The sequence below is a fragment of the Gallus gallus genome, chromosome 4, assembly GCF_016699485.2.
Source record: "Gallus gallus isolate bGalGal1 chromosome 4, bGalGal1.mat.broiler.GRCg7b, whole genome shotgun sequence".
NCBI classification, from domain to species: Eukaryota; Metazoa; Chordata; class Aves; order Galliformes; family Phasianidae; genus Gallus; species Gallus gallus.
The window spans coordinates 51657435-51673057 of NC_052535.1; the positions used below are offsets into that span (position 1 = coordinate 51657435).

General features: G+C 36.9%; 1 long non-coding RNA gene across 1 annotated transcript in view; it reads left to right on the plus strand.

The window, feature by feature from the left end:
• The first annotated feature begins 299 nt into the window (after positions 1 to 299).
• The window catches only part of LOC112532429, a 28835-nt gene continuing 13511 nt past the window's right edge, over positions 300 to 15623 (plus strand). The window contains exon 1 of the long non-coding RNA XR_005859646.1: positions 300 to 388. This is a non-coding gene — a long non-coding RNA (uncharacterized LOC112532429). The remainder of the gene's footprint in view (positions 389 to 15623) is intronic.

Below are 15623 nucleotides of genomic sequence, written 5' to 3' on the forward strand. Positions count from 1 at the left end.
GGTATTGCAAAGAACTTGTCAAAGGCAGTTTCACTGCTTCATAGGACAGGCAGAGTTTGAAGGACTGAAATTCTGAGAGTAGGAGTAATCTGCTCACTGTGAAGAGCTCCTGTTGTTCTCTGTGATGCAAGTTAGGTGACCTACCATCTATACCACTGTAGTTTGTCCAGCAGCTGTGGGCAAAGAGTGAAACATACTGTTAGAAAAGTATGAAGTTGGCTATGGTTCTTTGCAATTCAGAAAATTTTCAGCTTCATGTTCTGTCTGCCATTTCCCATCACTGAGTGTGTTTCTTTTTCTCTCAGTTTCTGCCAAGTAGAGGTTGAAGTTGGGTTCCTCTTGCCTGTGTGGAACATCCCTGAATCAATCTGCAGCTGTTGCTATCCCTGTGAGTATGTGTCTGCTTCTTTTTTTCTGTGCCCTGTGCTAGTGGATTTGTGGTGACCCAAGGTACTATGACCAATAAAGTTTGTACAGAAAAGGTTCAGCACTTGTCAGAGCCAACCACAAATATCATAGCTCCTGGAGGCAGACACCACTAAGTTGTACAGTGCATTACAAAGTGTTGGTTTAATTTTCTTATTTAGCACAAGGTGATTTCATTATAGATATTCTCTGTGATATTGATTGTATTCTACCCAAAGTAATTTTCTCCCCTATTCTGATCCAGTGATGCAGTGGTGGTTTTCAAGGAAAATGTCACTTCTCCACTATGAAAGACTAGAAAAACCCTCTTAAAACCTCGGTTTAACTTGGTGAAGATTCTCATTTTATTTCTATACTATTGCAGTGTCTGAGCACTTCTTCAGTATTATTCAGTTTATCACTATAAAGTCAAGCAGGATGCTTTTATTAACCCTTTTTGTAACTGGTTATGCTTTGGAACAAGATAGAGAATTCTATGAAAAAAAATGGTAAAAATGATAATACTGAGATGTCTCTGTGTTACTCCTGTTTCTAACTGAATCTGCCTGTTCCTATGTTGGTAGATGCAGGATATCTCGTTGGAACTGATAAGCATGTGAGGTCATTTAGAAAAATGTCAGAAGCAGTTTATCTTGTTCTTGTTTAGGCAGCCTCTGACTATTCTGCATGTGCCCAGAACCCCAGGCCATGTGCAGCGTGAGTGTAAGAATGGAGCTTGAGGTTTCCCCTGGAGTCTGAGTACGTGTGCAACAAATATTGTTAGTGAAGGAGAATCTGTTTACAAGTAGCAGAAAAAGAGGATGAAAAAGAATGGCAGAGAAATACATAGTGAGGCCTGCATAGCAGCTGAAAGAAAGCCAAAATAATGCTTGGACTTGCTTCTTCCTTGAGAGAAAAAAAAAAACATTTGGGAGAGGTGGCTGGAGACAGTGAGTATTCCAGGTAGCGTTTGGGGTAGAATATCTGATGGAAAGAGTCTTGGAAGTGTAAGCAAATACCTCCTATCTCTTCCATACAAAGCTGAGGGAAGACAGGCTTTATGCACATCTATTGTAAGTTAAGTGGGATCGCATCAAAGAGACATCTAGTGCCCCTGCCAATTTCGCCTTCTAATGCAAACAATATCAAACTTCTCACATGCATTAGCTATGTGCTTGGGTCAACTGGAGCTGTTTTCAGTTTGTATGTTAAATTAAATAAAAAATAAAATAAATAATTTGCACATTAAGTGAGGAAAGTACTAGTAACAGTAGAGCTGTAGGGGAATCTTACTGGAATTCACCATGTTTTGAATTCCTTTCTCAAAAATCTACCAGTTTTCATGTTGCATAACTAATATATAATTTCTTATTTTATTTTACCTCGTCAAAATTTCTGATCAAACTATAAGCATGGAGAGCTTTTTTCCTTAATTAACTGTTAATTGTGTTGATAGCTCTGAAAATAATGCCTCCTATTTATTTCCATGGAGACTACAACAGATACAAAGAGCACAGTAACACTGTTTCATAAAGTAAGTTCTCAGCTACAATAAACTATTTTTCAACATAGTCACCAATAGTAATTATGCATGTTCAACAACCGTGAACAAGAACTAGCATGTTGTGTTTGCTTTTAAAAATAATAATGATAAAATCCTGCACCAGTGGAGGTAACCCACTGCGTCACAGCTGCTGTAGTGCTGTCACTGCTAGAAAAATGACTTTTCATCAACCCAAAAAGATGGAATTCAGAGTGTGCCAAATCCAGACTATAGGTATGGTAGGACTGTTCAGCTAAAACTGGCAGTGTGCTCCATGGTCTTCAAGTTGGCCTGGGGCATAGCATTATTGTGCTGCAGGAAAAAGGTTGTCTTCTTCTCTGATTTGACTCTGGAGGTTTGAGCCTTCAGTGATTTATTATACATTGTGATGTAGCAATCAGAGTTGATGGTTTGTCCAGTTTCCAGGAAATTCAGAAGGATGACCCCTTTCCTATCCCAAAAGATAATGTATATCTCTTTACCTGCTGAGGGCTGTGTATTGAACTTTTTCTTTGATGGGGTACTTGTTGCCACTCCGTGGACTGATGTTTTGACTCTGTCTCATAGTGACAAGATGTGTTGTCACCACTGGTAATGATGTAATCCAGGAAACTGTCACCTTCAGCTTTGTGTTGCTTCTATAGGTCCTGATAAATATGCATATGGTATTCTTTCTGAGCCTGTGTGAGTATTCCTGGGACTTACCTGGTACAAACTTTGTGATATTCCTATGTTGCCACCTGTTGTTTCCAATGCATTGAAGCCAATTTTCAGCTCTGTACACAGTTCCCTTATTGTAATCCACTGATTCACACAGATGAGCTGATGGAGATGCTCTTTGTTTCATGATGTGATGAGCTGTATATGGCTGTTTGTAATGTGGCTTGTCTTTCATGTCTCTGTAATCACTGCTGAAACTCATAACCCACTGCTTCACTGTACTCACATCCACTGTTTGATCTCCATCAGCACTATGGAAGTGTCAATGGGTACCATATTTTCCACATGGAGGAATTCGTTCCAACCCCTTTGCTTGATACTTGCTTCCACATCAGGTGCCATTTTGTCAGACTGCCCTTCTGCTTCCATCTGTCACATGGCAACAAAATGAAATATAATTTTGGTGGGAAGTTTCAATCTCTATTGCCATACTGCCAACATCCACCTCTGATGTCATGGGACAACCTAATAAAATAGATAAAATAGGAGGCATTACTTTCACAACAGCGCTTGTATTTTTCCAACTATAAATACATCACTGCTCTGAAAATTCTAAGCCATAGAAAAAGTGCATGTTGCAGCTGGAACTGCTAATCAATACATTAATTTGATCCTTCCTCCAGCCTCATGAAAACACAACTGAACCATAAAAGAAACACAGTACACCAGCTCAGCTAAAGTTACATCAGTTACTCATCAGTGAGAGACTCTTAAAACTCCTGTTTTCTATTCTACTCTCCAACAATCAAAGTAAACCTAGTAGAGAGCTCAGCATGGATAGATAATGCTACTTGTGAAGTGTGCTCACAGGAGAGGGAAAGGAGACTGAACAAGCCTTTAATATACTATCTCAGCCTCCCTACGACCTGGTGACCAAAACACTTGATTGCAAAACTTACTTCTGTGGAAAAGAGGATTCTATACCTTCAAGAAACCTACACATCATTAGTTGTACTTTGTTGTATGTCTGGACATGACTGTGGTGGATGTCTTAGTGCCTAATTTGTGTGTAAATTTGAGCTGAGTCTTCAGAGCAGATTTTCCTGTATGTTAGATCTCTGAATGTCACTGCTTAGTACTTATTTTTTTTCAAGAATGCCTCAGCTCCGTCCCCTTACAAAATACTGTTGTATAAGATTCTGTTCAGGTTTACCATCTTGAAAATGAGTATTGAATTCCTAGAGGCAAGGCGAAAGAACTGAAGAAGTCAACTCTCCTTTCTTCCCATGAAGTAAGGTATTCTTCTGAGAAGCTGTGGAAGAAAAATAATCCTAGTCTATCACTCCCTACATATATATTTTGTACATTAGGCTACTAAATAAATGAGGGCTTATCAAGACTACTTCTTAGCCTTAAGAGTGAATCAGATTCTTCCCCCTCTAAAAGATTGGTTTGCTGGTAGGCCAAGTAGAAGGACATTTCTCAGAACTGTTGTAGAGCCATTCTGGATATTTTTCCTGATGAGAGCCAAATTGAGATAGTTCTCTTCGTGGTACAGTGAATTATTTTTCCATTGTTCCTACCTGTTTTCCTGCCTAGGAATATGAGAAAGTAGGTGTCATGTTTTATATTGTTTACTTCTCCATCAAGTTAGATGTTACTAACCATAAAGTAAATATGAAGCAAATTCATCTTATCCTGATAAACCAGAGATACATAGAAAAAATAACCAAAATATGATTCCCAGAGATTAAGGAAGGGATTGATTTTATAATCCTTGATTTATAAACTGCCAACTATTTATATCACAGTTGCTGAAAAATTAGTAAGTAGTTGTGAAAGGATTTTCTGTCACCACCGTTGGAGGGCCTACAGATGAGGATGTAATCAAAACATGAGGACCTGATCCCTAAAGAAAAAGATGTTTTGTCTGTGTAAATTGGACCTAGGATCTGTCTTCGTCATTAATGCTAGGCAGATGGTGACACCCTAGGAAATAAGACCCTTGAACCATATGTGTCAAGGTACCTTTAAACACAGTAAAACCCATCATTACTTACTCCATGTGCCATACTTCTATATTACTGGCTGACACGTTCCATTATGGCTAATGAATTTACTCTCTACAGATGTAGTGTTTGTGCCTTTGTTGAACCAGATGTTCCTGAACCAGAGGTCATTTGTTGGAATTGGGGTATCACTCTGTTTTTGAGCTGCAGTTTAATAAATCAGCTCTGCTGAAGTCTTAGACACTAGGAAATTGAATAAACTGTTTTTGATGTTAGAGGAAAAGGAAATCTCTGCTAGTTGTTCTACTTATTGTGTTTTTCCATCAAACAAGCCATGTATCATGAATTATGTCACTTTAAGAGTTGCTCTGATACCTTTGTAATGGAGAAAAAGGTAAATCAGAGTCTATGGCAACATTATTTCTCTGTTGACTGATAGCCCAAGAAATTCAGGTGTAGTTTTAGGTGCCCTCCCCATTTGCTGGTATGCCCCAATCTTTTAAACAGAAAGAGAGTAGATTTAGTGTTAAGTTCTCGTTTAATAATTTGGCACAGGCAAAGAAATGGAAAAGTAATTCTAAGTCTGCGATGTGTCTCACTGCATTTTCAAGTGCCAATGAAAATTTTAGCCATGCCTCTTTTTAATGAGAGTATTAATGAAAACAGTTTGAGTGCATCTTCAACAAGTTCTTTGAAATAGGAACGTGCCTCTGATGTGCATATTCTTAGAGGATCTTGAAACTTATCTTGCCGTAAATATCAAAGTTCTCTAATGAGACTTTGAAGAGGTAGGAGATGATGATAAACTGTGAATGAGTTGGCAGTTTCAGAAACAGGAAAATGTAAAACTCTAAGGTACAATTGCTAGTTACTCATAATGGCCATCTCATTTCCTTTCTGGTACTTGCAGAAGTCAGTTGGTCCCTTTTCTACATGAACTAACGTAAAAAAATATCAACATCAAATGAATTAAGATTGTTATTTTATAAACCATATGGTCAAGTAGAATCTGAAAATAAAGGCTGATGATTAAATCACTTAATGAGGGTCTGTACAGGAGGCTGTGTGTTATTTGACAGGAAATCAGACTAGATAATCAAAATAATACTTCTGGCCTCAAAATACACAAATCTGTCCATTTAATATTTTTTTTACCATGTTTGATGAAGTAACTGGTGGTTGCTTTGAACTCTCAAACTGAGAATAGATCTTAGTCATGTTTTAAATTGAATGGAAATAGCTCTTTTATATATCTTAGTACAATGACAAAACTAGTTTTCTTCATTTAAGAGCAAATAGGCTCTTATCTGTTTAGTTCAAAGATAGGGTTTTTTTTTTTTTTAATTTCGCAAAGCAACAATTACAATCCTTTTCTTCTATAAGTGAAAAGCAGTGCTGTGAATATGACATAAAACTTTTCTCTTTCTTTCCCTTCATAAGAGTGTGCATAGTTATACAGATCAAACAGGATCTAAGAATAAAGATGACTTTTTTATGGCATTTCCAGATGAATACTTACATATACCCGTTTAAGACATTTTTTTTCATTACCACCAAACTACTTGTCCAAGATCACAGTCATGAACAAGATCACAAGACTTCAGCTACCATTTAATTCATTCATTTTCCTTCTGGGACTTCATCCAGTTTGCCTTAAATAATGCTACTCAGGAATTGGCCTGCTTCGTCTATACATATGAATCAAATGGGAACTGGAGTGGTATGTCTGTGATCTTGCAATAGTATCTTAACGGTGGTGACTAAAAGAAGAAAAAGAAAATCAGAAGACAGCAAAGGTACTGCGTTTCTTAAATATTTATTTGAACCCTTATCTAAAATATGATTTTTCAGAGCATAAATGTCCTTGAAGCACGTTTGATCTTAGATATTTTATTGTTCTGGATGCTAACCCTGACACATAATATTGTCCTTTAAAAAACAGACTCTTCTCGGAAAATATTGTCTTGCATTTAATTTAAAGTTATATATGTCTGTTAGGTTACTAGAATGTTAGCTCTGTTTAAGTCTTTGAACAGAATCTTGAACACTGAAATATGTGATAAATTCTTTCTTTACAATTTGTCCTAAAAAATATCTATAGATTTCAGCAAGCTTAGCCAAGAATTATTGTTGAGAAATACTGTTGTTGTAGAATTGCTCAGCCCCGTCTTTTTAGGGTAGGAATACATATCTGAAACAAAAATTATTAAATTTACATTCCATTTTTCTAGCTCTTTTCATTTGGGTTAGAGTCCAAATAGCTTCAAAAATGTTTCTAATGAGATTTTGAATTTCTTGTAACAGTGCCACTGGGAACTCCACTGTCTGAGAATTTGCTGGAATATAGCTCTTTCTTGATTTCAAATAATTCTTTAGAAACATTAAGGATCTCAAATTTCAGTTCAAGTAGTAACATTCTCAAATATGACTGTAAAACTGAAATTTTATTTTATCTGACTGTGGTAGCATGTAGTTGTAAAGTAAACCTTTTGCAATAATCAGAATTTAATACCATGTGATTAGGAATTTAATCAGACCAAATTGTATTTAATATCAATAGTATATTTTATGCTCCAACTTAAAGATGTAATGGGCTGATATCAAGTTTAATAGTACTGTTGCCATGAAGCTAATATTGACAGAAACCAGTGTCTCTGTTAAGCTTTGAAAGCAGTATTTACTATTACTTGTAAAATGACTGCAAACATAACTACCTGAAATACAGTTCAATGCATTTGGAATTTGTGTTAAACTTTAACTTAACTTTACTTGTGTAAAATTTAACATGCATGGTTAGGTATTAGACCTCTTGCAGTACTTCCAGAATTGCCACGGTTTCTTTTGAATTTCCAGCTACTACTTGTTGTCCTTTGTTTTGTTGCATTTATAATTACTCAGGAGTATTTAGATGTATGTTTCGATATCCCATTTAAAGAGGAATTTCTAATGATTGTAAATATGACAATACCTTGGGTAGAGAGTTTGTGTATGACTGCAGGAATTTAGTTGAAGAATAGGTGGGAGTTGGTGGAAGCCCAAAGGGATGAAAAGAGAGACAGAGTGGCTGTGTCCCCTTGCATATTGCATCTTCCACTAAATTTCTGGGTGTATTGAAGTTTTCCTTGCTACAACTGAAAACTTGGTTCTGATGCTGCTGAAATATTTTCTTATAGCCAGATAAAGAATGAGGAAAATTATATTATTCAAATTTATCAAATTGAAAATATCCTCACTTTGTCATGCTGGTTTGTTTGTTTGTTTGTTTGTTTGTTTTCATCATCATCAGTTATCAAATCCAGAGTGAAGCATGTTGCTTTTTGAGCAGACCTCAGGTTAGCTCTGTGGTCCTGCATGCTTGTGATATTTCTCCCCCCCAGCTCTGGCTTTTCTATCATTCTGGTAACCAAGTGCTTAAAATTGCATGGGAGAGACATATGGAAATAACTTTTCTTTGCTCTAGCTTTGACACAGTGAGTAACTCAGGTCTCAGTCAGTACAACTGCATTAAATTGTATGTATATGTATGCATTCAGAGCAGTTAATTCTGTGCTTAGTGACTATGAAGTCTGACTGCAAATTACAGAAGTTTTTCAATTTGAACTCAACTCCAGCTTATACTTTTGTAATTCCTTTTGGGCCTGCGTGGTTAGCCAGTAGTGAGGTGTTTACTAGGATGATCAGAAAATACACTACTTATTTACTACTGTACCTTTCAGTTACATCAAATGTCATAAAAGATTTTATTTTCTGAAGGATCAGAGCAAGAAAATGTGATTTCTCCCATGTCACTTTCTAGATGTTTTTTCCCCCAGATTACTGTTCTTTATATTTTTTTCCAGATGGAAAAGACATACTCAAACATTATTCACACATGGCTTTTTTGGGAATTTATGTGGTTGCTGTTTCGTCACGTGTAAAGTGAGCTTCGCCTCTCCTGGCGATGATGACCTCTTTTGCAACAACCAGAAAGAGACACTGGAACAAGTCTTCTTTTGAGGGGTGTTTGCAGTGAATGGCTTCCTGTCCTTCAGCAGTGTGCATTGCATTGGGTGCAGGTATCAGGTTTTTTGATAGGGGTGGCCTTTGTGAGGAGAGGCCCTGTGCTGGTTGCATCCAGCTTCAAGGCTCCACTGCACCCGTGAGCCCAGCAGCCAAGATGATGGCACCTCTGGGAATAAGCATTTAAGGCTGAAAACACAGTGGAGGCAGAGGGGAAAAAAATGCAACAGAAGGAGTACCGAGGCCAGTGGGGAAGGGAGAAGAGGTGCTCCAGGCAGCCGGTGAACCTGTCCTTAGGGTCATTGTGGAGCAGCTGGGTACGTCCTGACAGCAGCTGTGGCTTGTGGAGAGCCCTCATAAGGGAAAGTGTAAGGAAGAGGGAGAGGCAAAGGGGGACCTACTATGGACAGTCTGCAAGCCCTGTTCCCCAACCACTGTGCTGCTGGGGAGAAGAATCAGAGGAACTGGGAGTGAAAGAGTGAAGTTGGGCCTGAAAAGTGAGGGTGTGAAGGAAAGTGTTATAATTTTGTCTTTGCTTCTCACTATCTTAACCTATTTTATTTGCCAATAAATTGAATTAAATTAAATTGAGTAAAGGGAAAGCTCACTCCAACAAAAAAAAACAAAAAAAAACAAAAAAAAAAAACCCCGATGTATTTAAATAAATACTCTTCTTTGAGTCTGATATCTTCACTAAGATTTCTAGACATTAACAATTCTGCTGATTTTGATGGTGAACTGAAAAAAATATTTGCTGTTAGACATAACTGATATTCACCGTCCTTCCAGAGTTCATTTATGCTGTGTCCGCTTTGAGTGACCTCATACTCAATGATGTTCTGTGCTAGAAGAAACTTCCTCAGGTCTTATAAATGGCATCTGCATTTACTCAAAAAGAAACACTGCTTCAGAATTTCATACACAGATAATGTACTCAAAAATCTTCACCATAGACAAACAGGTAGGTACTATCAACTTCTTTTTGGCTTGCTTCTGAACATTTTCTTAGTTGTGCAATCAATGGTGATCATGCCATTATTTGCTTGTGTTTATATCATATTAGAGTTTTCTGGGCTTAAGCCCTGCAGTCTGGCCTGAATGCTACCAACTAATCCTTTGCATACTTGTGAATCAAAATTGGCTATTTTTCAGCGGCATTGTTATAATGTTTTCAAAACTTTTCTAATTAATCCAAAACATAAGCAAAAAACTTTATGGTAAAGCAAGATTGCTCAGAATCTACAGTGACATTCAGGATAATAATGAAAGATAAAAGGGAACAGAATTAATAAGATCTGTTAACTTTTACAGTGTTTTCCTCTGAGGAATTTCTATATGAAAAAAATTATATAATAGATCGTATTGAAACCATTAGGTTCCACTTGTCTTTTTTAGGGTTTACCAAGTGACCCAAATTATGACTGCTCTTGTTTGAATTTCAAATTGGGTCATAAGTGGAGGGCCAACACTTAATAATCTCAGTGATGACAAACAATTAAATTCACTATAATTTTCTAAAACTCCAAACCAAAAAAATAATTCATTTCTAAGTGCTCCATCTGATCTCAATAAAGTCACCACAGTAACGCATAGAAAAATGAGTAAATATTAAGCAGAATAGTTATTCTTGTACTCCAGTTTTTACTTCAGAAATCCCATTTCTGAATGTAGGACTTGGAATTAGAAGAAGATGAGGACATATTGAAGAGGTATTATTTTCTGGAGTGTGCAGAATCTGATGTGATCATTTCCTTTGTTTGCAGCAACTGAAACCCAAATAATGAATAATAATTCTTCAGTTATGAAATCTAATAATCACTTGAGGTTTTTTGTGTATGTGTCATTATGCAGCACTAACACTTAGGTGTGCATATTAATTTTAGATGTCAATAGATTTGTGGCTTTAATTGTCTACCTATTGGACTAGGCCACTGACTCTGTACTTTCTATTCATGTTTTGCCTTGCTGAAAATAATGTTAACTGCTGGTCTGAAGCTTGTAATTGTCTTTCTTCTTTCTTTCCTCACTGGTTTTCTAGGAATTCTTGCTAGCATAAATGCTCAAGTACTACATAAGTACTGTATAAATACTAAGTGACTGCAGGGTGTGGCTTAGAAGAAAAGCATGATTCCATCAATGAGTCACTGAACTAAGGATTTCTGAGTTTTCTCCTCAGTGTTACCACTAGCTTTTGGGCACTTCTCCTAACCTTGCCTAATCTCTGATTTCCTGGTCACCTCTTACCGGTTGAGCTGACAACAGTTCTGAGGTTCTCGTGAATAGTACTTTTTCTTGTGGTTGGCACTAAACAAAGAGAACAGCTTCTGACATTAAGACTCTATTACAGACTTCAAGGAGAAATGGTTTTAAGTTGAGGGAGGGAAGATTTAGGTTGTATGTCAGGGGGAAGTTCTTTACTATGAGAGTACTGAGGCTCTGGAACAGGCTGCCCAGAGAAGCTGTGGATGCCCCATCCCTGGAGGTGTTCAAGTCCAGATTGGATGGGGCCCTGGGCAACCTAGTCTAGTATTAAATGGGAAGGTTGGTGGCCCTACCTGTGGCAGGGGGGTTGGAGATTCATGGTCCTTGAGGTCCCTTCCAATCCAGGCCATTCTGTGATTCTGTGACTTGTTTAAATCTTAGCGTAATAGCTATCTCTATGTATTACTGGAACCAGTATTCCTGCAATAAATATAGTAAAATGAAGTTCAATTTTTAGGAATTCTTTAAGTAAATCATTATGTTGGAAATGCTGGAAATGCTTATATAGAGAAAAAATTTATCACAGAAAAAAAGAAAAGGAAAGCAAATCAAAGCGGAAGGCACTCTTTGACATTTTTTAACTTGCAAATCAATTTCATTATTGCACAAAATCGATAATTTCAAAATGCCAAATGAAATTTTCCCAGTATATGTGATGGAATAGCAGTACTAAATATCTGTGCATTTAGTGAGAACTATCCAGTCTGGAGCTAAGCAGATGATATTTCTTAGGAAAATTTACATGTATTATTACATGTATTGTCCTAGCAATGCCCTTTGGTGTGCATTAATATGCAAACTTAATTTCCTAATTTTTCTATACTTGCATACTTAACATCTGCATAATGTAGCTTTTGACTGTATTTTTTCATAAATGTCAAAAAAAGAAAGAAAGAAAAAAACAGGAGAGGAAAGAGTAATGAAAATAGTATGTACACTCTACAGAGGTCACTGACAGGTTTTAAAACTTTAGGTTACTATGTTACCTTGAACATCATCACAGCAATAAAACACTGATGGGTGTTTTTCTGAAGTATACCTGCCACTAGAGGGGAATGGAAGCACGTATTTTGCCCCTGGGCTTCATAGCTCTTTACTCAAAAGTGATGTTATTTACTCAGAAGTGATGTTGCAATTGCAGAGAATTGGGTCTTGGAAATGCCAATTCTCTCATGGTTCTGTTCCTCTTCATATTAGCCCATGTCCTCTAATAGACTTTCATTTCTTTCCTGCATCTGTCCCAGAGTGTCTTTTCTATACCTTTGTTGTTCTTTCTCACAAATCCATCTCTGCTTTGTTTCTTCTTATCCTTTTTTCCTTTTTTTTTTTTTTTTTTTTAATTTTTTTCCCCCTACTGTCCTATCCTTTCATTTTGGCCATTCTTTTCCCAGTGCCTGGGTCTCCTCTCCCTGCCATGTGCTCCTAAGGTCATTCTGTTCTACTTAATTTTCCTTTTCTGTCAATTCCTCTTCATTTAAGTCATTTAACTAACTTCTGTTTGCAAATGGGTGCTTGGAAATGAGACCACACAGATTTTTTTCTTTGCTCTCTATTCTGATACTTCATGCTACAGCATCCTCTGGGAAGCTGGAAATGCATGAATAGAGAAAGATCTGGTGAGTCTCTGCAGTCCTGGAGTACAGAAGGTGCAATCCAGGTGACATGAGCTATGTAGGGATAGAGTATGCCTGGTGCACAGACCACCTTTGCAAAATTTAATTACCAAACTCTATGTATCTGTACTGACTGACTGAAACTGTGTGAATATATGTAACTATCTCAACATCAAGGGAGTTGTGAATAGTATGGGGAAAGCACATCTCTGATCTGAATCAAACATTGTAGATTTCTTAGTGCTTCTTAATGAAACAGTAATGAAGATGTAATTAACTTGTCTGAAATAATTCTTCTGAAAGGGCCTGTTCACACCCTCTAAACTGAGGTTTAGATATAGATAAACTAGGCACCTAGTTTAAAGACTTGGATAAGCCTGGTTGCTCAAGGTTTTTTTTAGTCAGTGATGAAAAATAGATTCTTAGATGATATTTCAGATTATGTGAGCTATGTTTCTACTCATTATAGTCTCTGGAATATTATATCTTCTGCTGTTGAATCTATATGGAGCCTTCTTATAGTAGAACTTCAGTTAGAGGTCGTAAGTGGAAAGGCATAAAAAATGGTAACTTTGTGGAAATAGATGTATCATTTTATTACAAAATTAATTTTAAAATTAAAATGTTAATCTTATATTTCACCAAGGGGCAGGAAAAAAAAAATCAGCCCAGTAATTTCTGGTTCCTAAAGTGATAAGTAAAAACAGGATTTATTAAGTAGCTCTGAAAATAAGAGTTAGCATGTTCATTTCTTAATATATGCTGTTTGCTGTCTGCTGTCTGCGGGAAAGAACTTGCTGGATAGTTAATGTAGAGAAGTAAGACTGAAAAAGCATTTGTTTAAGTCTGCTTTGTATCATTAAGTTCCACATCCATTAAGACACAAGTGACGCTAAAAAGAAAGTACTGTGCTCTGCATGTATTAATCACCTAATATAGGAATTGTAGCACTTGCTGGAAGGTGTTCAAATCAGTTTTCAGGACACATAGGTCAGGCCAGGATTACCACCTGGTCAACTTCAGGAAATGAAGCAAACTTCATGTTGTGTGTGTTTAGTGCTTATTAAGTTAGCATTACTGAGCTGCTAGTTAATCTATTACCCCCAAAAGCACAGGGAAATAGATAACACTGTTCATCTATCTGTTTCATCCATAGAATTTGCTCACAGAGATGCAGTAGGAGAGAAGAAATGGAAGGTTTTGATGATCGATCTGTAAAAAGGATTCGTTACTTCTATCATGTATAAACTGTATAAACAGACCTGTATTTTTTAGAAATTATCTTGACCAAATTGATTGACTTGAAACCACTTGATCCCAATTCTGAGTGATGGAGAAGGGAGTAATATTTTTGTCACTGACATGGTCTACTTTGCTTTATTGTGATAATAGATTGTGCAGAGAAAAAAAAAAAAGTAGTAATACTCCAAATAAATCTTAGAGCTTCTCACATTATGGCTATAAAATAGCTGATTAAAACTGATTAATCCCAGCTTGAAAATGAATCAGAGAATTTATGTAATAAAAGGTTGTCTCATAGCTGCTGAGACTTTTCTGAAGTCATTTCTCCAAAGGATAGAATGTTTGACTGTTCGGATACATAAAACTTGAGAAGAATTATTTTTTACTAAGATCCCAAGTGAAATGAATGGAAAGAGAATCAAAATGCCTTTCTGCAATTACAGTGTTGCAAAATATCAGTAGGAGTTTAAAACGAAAAACACAGTAAGCATCTAAATGTTGTTAATACTTAGAAAACTAAAAAGATAACAAAGGCCTGAATGTAGGGTAGTAATCAGTGCCATCTTCTAAAAATGGTCTCTAAAATGAAAGTAAGGCAAATATATTTATCTTTATGACCATTTGCTTTGTAGAAAGTTAAAACATGAAGGAGGGTGAAGTCTTGGATACTTGTCTTCATAAAAGGCAAGATAACAGGCATTGATCAGAACATACCATCTGTTCTGTCCCATTGCTCCATATTGACATGAAGAACAGAATTCTGTAACCTCACTGTAGTGAAAAAGGCATTGGGTATAAAATAATATTTAAAATGTTTTGTATATGTTGTAATAGATGGATGATTGTTAAAGCAAATAAAATACAATGACAGTTTCAGCAGTTACATGTACTCATATCTGCAAAAACTCAGTTTTGCCTACCTTCAGAGGTTTGAAATGTGTTTAGATACCAAAGGTTTCTAGGGAAGTCCCCACAGTATCTCAATACATTAGTAGGTATACAGACACCTAAGTTGTAGGCAGCTGCCTCTAATTGGTGCCCACGTCTGCCAAGGGCTCTCCGTGCTCAGTTTAGGTTCTTCACACACCCTACCTCAGGATTTCATCTGGCAGGCACATGCAGAGCATGACTACATTTCACACAAAGACGGTTTTTATTTCAGCATTTTGGAACAGTTGCATGGAGGCAGGAGACCCGTGTTACGGTCCCCAGCTGAAATTTGATATCTCCCCTTCTAGGAGAGTGCCATAACCATTAGATTAAATGTGTTCTAAGGTTGTACTCAATTAGATTTTTCTGCATTAAAAAAGTGAATGCGCAGGGAACAACAGTGTGAATTTACAGTACCCTTGTTACTCCCTGCTAACTCCCCACATGGGAATTAATTTACGCATTTCAGTTTCAGTAAGCTGCCTTTTACAAAGGGACTTCTGCTATGTGCTTGCTTGCATATGCACAGATTTTGCTCCCATCCAGTCTTGAGCTTTAACTTACTGACCAATGCACTGAACTTTGTGTCCCCTTAAGTCAACCTCAGAGCTACAGGAATGGCTGCTAATGTTGGTGAACTTGTTCTTTATCTGTCATATGGGTCAGACAGTGCTGGGTGAAATAATTGCAAACATACAGAAACAGAGGCGTGGAAGTTGGTAATTAAAACAAAGAGAGGTAATAGCTTGCTAAGCTGCCTTGTTAGTGTAAGTGGTCACTTGTGGTTTGAGGTCACTATTTTGACTTTACACAGTAAAGGACTATTCATGTGGTCAATTACTGCTGAGCAAATTTCAAAAGCTGGTGCTGTACAGTGGAGATGCCTGTGTGTGAGCTCCTCTGCTTTCATTACTAAGTAAGATAATTTAGATGTATTGATGTATAATATTACAATATTTT